Genomic DNA, 6,578 nt, shown 5'->3' with positions numbered 1-6,578 from the left:
TGACATGTAGCACAAATCCATTTTAAACAGGAAATTTATTATAACATATTTCTCAAAGGTAAGACTGAACACAGAATCCTCATCACATCAAATAAAAATCGAATAAAACATAATTAGATTGAAAACATTAAGAATTTATTTCTAAATTCGAACCACAATATATTTAACAACCAAATCCTACTATTACTTTACATCAAATCATCACTAAATCAAAATTTTCAATTTAATCTAAGCAAGTTTAATGGCATGAACGTCGGAAAATGAAAATGAAACTAAAATATTTTAAGTTATAAAGCAGCAAATAGTTTGTTGACTTTGGTTGACATTGTTGAGATCATAAGCCGATGAACCAAGTTCTTGACAGAATCAAGTAAATGCGATACAAAATTTCCTTATCACTTGTTAAAGCTTGAGTAAAATCGATCCCCAATGTTGATCTCTTGGTTGTAAAATTGATCACCAATTTCAAATTCCAAATCGAGATTTGTTCTCCACAAATGAAAAATAAAAAATCCTAAAAAACTAAAATAAAGAACCAAATAAATATCTAAACGTAAACCTGAACTCCAAAACCAAATAAAAAACCCTAACAACCTAGAGAAGAAGACAATGGAAGGAGAGAAAACTAAAATAAAAAACCCTAATCTAATGTGTTCCTCAAGAGATTTAGATCTGTAAAGAATTTAAATAAGGAATTCGTAAGTATATTTAGAATGAAGTAAATCGAGTAAAAGATTATAGAATTCTTGCACTGTTTTCTTAACAAATTAACTTATTTTAATCAATTTCCGCCAATATTTCAATTGTGCAAGTGAAATCGTTTAAATGAGAGTAAATTCATATTTGAAATTGTTTCCCTTCCTGAATTTGCTTTTATCTATGTATATATAAAGATAGAAAAAAATAATTTTAATCATTATATAAATCTTATTAATAATCAAAATAGTGTGACCTATCACATATGATTTATATTAATAATCAAAACAGTGTGACCTACCACATATGATAAGCAAGTCTACAATGGAATGATAAATTCATTTAATGTGAGAGAATCATTGTAATAATGTGATCTATCACACAAGATGAGCATGTGTATGTTATGTGAAAAAAACATTGTGTGTGAATGGTTCTAAAAGTTTGATTAATGATTTGCCTTTTTATTTATTGTATAATTATATATGTCCTTTTCCCTCCTTGTTCAACGTCTCCACACAAGTGACATAATCTTTTAATTAATTATTTATTATATTTGTCTCTCAATTTTTTTTTTTTTGATAAGTAGCATTTCATTTAATAAAACAAGGCCAAGTCAGTCGAGGTGAACAACCTAACAAGTCTAGTCTCTCATTTTTAAATGAGAAATATATGCCCTAGTAGTTATAGTAATAATAATAATAATATTAACTGGGGATAATTTGAGTCTTAGGACAGTTGACACGAGCACAACACACGTATGCACGTACCAAATTTATCTATTAATAAATATTGAATAATGATGAATGCAAGCGGTTTTGATACGTGGCTGATGTGACAAGGGCACAAGACCGCACATCTTTTTTCCTCTGTGTCCCGATGAAAAAGATCTTTGGTTCTGTGTCCTTGCCACTTCAACCACGTACAAAAATCATGTGCGTTCATCATGACTCATAAATATTTTCAGTTCACTTTAATATCGTATTTTAATAAATTTAAATAGATAAAGTACAAGATGCTGGATAACATGTTAATATGTTTCCAACAAAATCTTGTCTTTATTTAAGTAATAATAAGCATTTTTCTAATTAAGTATGGTCAGTTGTATAATATTAATAGAGAAGGTAGTGGATTCAAAGCTTATCAATATAAAGTTTTATACAATTATGGGGTAAATATCCCCTCAACGCCCAGGAATATGTGATGTTAGATATCAGACGCTCTAGACCTGTTTTTTTTTTCTTTTCTGATAACCGGGTATCCCTGTAGACTAGACCAGGCCTGTATCTGGGCTTCATTCAGTCCATAAATAATGGTCTTGTCCAACGACTAGTCTCCAGGCTCGTGCAATACCTGCACATCACACACACCAGATAAGTAAGGGTGCGCCCTTTCTTACCATAATGTTATATATTTGACTTAGTATATATGCATACATGGTTCTAGTAATTGATAAAGATCGTAATTAATCAAATCATAAGTATGATTGAGTACAATTATGCAACTGCAAAACAAAAATATAATTGTATTCGACACCATATATACGTTTCTACCAAAATTTGAGGTTTTCGAAAACGGTCCAAAAACTATTTAAAGAAACCACCAGTTTTTATAAAAGGCTTTTCCGTTACCATATTTTATAGAAATTTATTTTGATCTCTTGCTTCTGAAAATCATAAGTTTATCTTACATTTTATTATTAATTTAAGGCATTTAGAAATACGATATAAGTCTCAAATCTAAATAATGCTAAACAATAATGAAAGTTATTGAGAATACAAGACTTAGGAAAGTTTCATTGGGGGGCGCTATCAACTATTTTCGAAAAATGGCACCGAAATGCTCCTCCTAAACGTACATTCTAGTTTTCTTTTTTGTTTCTCTACGACTTAATCCCAAATCTGATATTCGACTAACACCGAGAGTCCTACCCGACATCTTTCGTAAGTTATGCGAATGAAATTTAGTTTATATATTTAATACGTTGATCATGAGCACATTGATATCTATACCCTAGATCAAATAGAAAGAAAATTTCCCCTTGTGCCATCCAAACGCATGATCAAGAAGAAGATCTCAAAATTTTAAAAATACCTTTTTTTTTTTTTCTTTCAAAGTTGTTCATCACTGTTGGATTTTAATTTTAAATTTGGGAACTCAGAAGTCATCCATTTTCAAGAGCAAATCCTCCATAACGACTTTTTCTTTCTTTATTGATGATGATGTTGATGGTGATGAAGATGAGTTTGAAAATGAGTTGCAATTCAATACGGTGTCCCTATGACTTGGTTAAGAGCCCAAGGTGTTTAAAAACTTTTTAAATACCTTTTTTTTTTTCTTTCAAAGTTGTTTATCACTGTTGGATTTTAATTTTAAATTTGGGAACTCAGAGGTCATCCATTTTCAAGAGCAGATCCTTCGTAATGACTTTTTCTTTCTTTATTGATGATGATGTTGATGGTGATGAGGATGAGTTTGAAAATGAGTTGCGATCCAATACGGTGTCCCAATGACTTGGTTAAGAGCCCGGGGTGTTTTAAACTCCAATTAAAACGTACCACGTAGACATTGTTCCTGTTTAATAGGAACAAGACACCTTATTACATCAGGAGACTAAAAGTACATGATTTTGGTTAGAATCAGGTGTATATGTGACATATTCTAATTGATCATGTCACACAGTGTGGCATGTTCTAATTGGAGATTAGAATAAATCGGACACGCAAATAAGAGTGGGATCGTGACTCCTTTGGTAGCCAACTTCCTACATTCATAGATCTCTCTATTTTTAGGTAGGATAATGCTGAAGTAACATTAAAATGTATATCGTGGAGGACATCTCTGATGTGGATGTGTGTTAGAACCATAGATGCTTTCATCGAGATTCTCCAACACAACTCTTGTAGGTATTTCAATCTATTAGCTATGCACAAATTTGAATTGAAATTACTCAAACATTTGAAGTTGCAAACAAATTCAAGAATTAATACGTTTACGTGCATTAAAATCATTAATAGTTATGATTAGGATATTTCATTTTAGAGAGTAGGAGTGATTTATGTTAATTATAATCTTTAAATATCTGAGTTGATTTAATCTGTATAAATACCTTACAAAGGTTCATGTAATAATCAGACTTTATTTTCTACATAAATTAGAGATTTTCTTTTTCTTTAGTAATGTTTTTCTAGGGATCTATTTGAAAGGAATCCCTAGCTAGGGCATGTTTTCACACCTCAATCGTGCTCTCATATGAAGCAAAATGGACTCCCCTTCAAACTAAACCACACAAGGGTCATGAGTCCAGGATTTCAGACCAAAACAAGGAGAAAGAAAGGGAGATGCTTTTGTTGCTCCTCCCAACAAAAAATAACACAAAGTGTACCACTCTTTCTCACCACTCAAAACTATATAAAAAGCCAAGCACTTCTTCATCTATAACCATCTAAATCACACTCATACAAGTTGGCAAAGATGACAACTCTCAATTGCCTTTACTTGAGTTTCCTTCTTTTACTAAGTCTGTGGCTTTGCTCTGCTAATAGAGTCCTTGTGGACAAAGATGGTGATCTTCAATCCGATAACCTTGGCTTTCTTATAGGACATGGACTACCATTATGGGCAAAGAAAGGCTCTTATGGTGGTGGTGGCGGTGGTGGTAATGGTTATGGTTCGGGTTCAGGAAATGGTGGAGGGTCGGGCTTTGGATCTGGATCCGGAGGTGACCTTGGCGGGCCCAATTATGGGAATGGCGGCGGTTATGGCAACGGGTATGGAAGTGGTAATGGTGGTGGAAATGGATATGGTTCGGGAGGCGGCAGTGGTGGCGGGTCCGGCTATGGAAATGGTGGCAATGGCGGGTCTGGTTCGGGAGGCGGGTCTGGCTACGGAAATGGTGGCAATGGTGGGTATGGTTCGGGAGGTGGCAGCGGCGGTGGGTCTGGTTATGGTTCGGGTGGTGGCAATGGGTATGGTTCGGGAGGCGGCAATGGTGGAGGTGGGTCGGGTTTCGGAGGTGGCAGCGGAGGAGGCAGTGGTGGTGGGGGAGGTACACCTCCTTATGGACTATGGCCTGGATATTGTGATTTATGCCATAAAGCGGGATTTTCAGTTAGGTTTCCAGGTGACTCAGTTGAAATCTCTCATACGGATACGGGTCACCCAATTGTTCCACAAGGTGATCCACCTGTAGTCTCGGTACACGGTTCACCTACCAACTCTCATTTGGATATGGGTCACCCAATTGTTACACAAGGTCGTCCACCTGTAGTCTCGGTACACGGTTCACTTGCCAACTCTCATTCGGATACGGGTCACCTAATTGTTACACAAGGTGATCCACCAGTAGTCCTGGTACGCGATTCACCTACCAACTCTCATTCGGATACGGGTCACCCAATTGTTACACAAAATGGTCCACCTGTAGTCTCGGTGCACGATTCACCTGCCAACTCTCATTCGGATATGGGTCACCAAATTATTACACAAAGTGGTCCACCTGTAGTCCTGGTACGCGGTTCACCTACCAACTCTCATTTGGATGTGAGTCACCCAATTGTTACACAAGGTGATCCACCTGTAGTCTCGGTACACCGTTCACCTACCAACTCTCATTCGGATATAGGTCGCCCAATTGTTGCACAAGGTGGTCCATCTGTAGTCCCAGCACACGGTTTACATGCCAACCTTCATTCGGATACGGGTAACCCAATTGTTCCACAAGGTGATCCACCTGTAGTCTCGGTGCACGGTTCACCTACCAACTCTCATCCGGATCCGGGTCACCAAATTGTTGTAAACGGTCCACAAGCAAACCCACATTCAGAGCCTGACTCTCATGAGCTTGCTCGTATCGTTAAGCCCAAGGAAGAAGGCACACAAAGTCCCTGAGATCCGATCCACCACTTCTACTGGCATTATATCTAAAATCTATGTTTGGTGTTAGCAACTAAGTACCGCTTATGTACGTGCTACTGCATTTTATGATAATGAATAAAGAATTTCAGATACAAATAATTTGATTATTTTCATACGGAGATGCACACGTGAGGGTTTAAGATCTTTGTTTTAAAACTCGAATTAGTTTTGAGGTAACTCGGTACTTATAACTCGTTTGGTGTAATTCATCCAATTAACTCTAGCTCGAGCTTTAATTAAAAAGAAAATACCATTTTTAAAACATGAGTCCTGATAATATGACTTGTCAGGTGGCATAACCAACTCTGTGAGGTGGATAAGTATGGAATTGTAAATTTGTATGCCTTGGGACTCATTATTTTATGTGAAAGTGTAATCATGAATCTTGAGGTGACAAATTTACGATTCAAACTTGTCACGTCAAGGAGTCGATTGAGTATGCCACCTGGTGAGTCATTGCCATAACCTCTTAAAATCCTAAGATTCATTCATAATTAGAAAATACTTATAGACTGAGTTGCAACAATTGATAATTGGAATATATTTGTAGACTGAGTCGACTCTGATGATAAGAAGGAAATGTGACAACAATCCGACATGAGCCCGACCTTTCATTTCTTCCTCTCATTTTCCTAACGAATACCTTTTAAGCTCAATTAAATTATTTTTCACGTAGTAGTTAAACTCAAAAGTGAAGATTTCATTGGAAAGGAAGAAGAAATGGAAATGTGTGTGATCACTCAATAATAGAATGGTTATTCGTACCAACAATAATTAATGGGTGAATCTCTATTTTGTGCGTTCAATATGATAAAATTCTGGGTTCGAAACATTATTCATTTTAATTCCCAAAACATGTATTAGTCATTTTTATAACATACGAACTCGTGATGAATATACCAACGAATTCATTGATAATAAAAGTGACAAGTTCGCTTGAAATGCATGTTTTGAAAATTTAAATGAAA

The sequence above is a fragment of the Akebia trifoliata genome, chromosome 13 (genome assembly GCF_017979445.1).
Source record: "Akebia trifoliata isolate Shusen 1 chromosome 13, ASM1797944v1, whole genome shotgun sequence".
Taxonomy (NCBI): Eukaryota; Viridiplantae; Streptophyta; class Magnoliopsida; order Ranunculales; family Lardizabalaceae; genus Akebia; species Akebia trifoliata.
The sequence above is the reverse complement of the archived record's forward strand: the minus strand, read 5'-3'. Positions refer to the sequence as shown.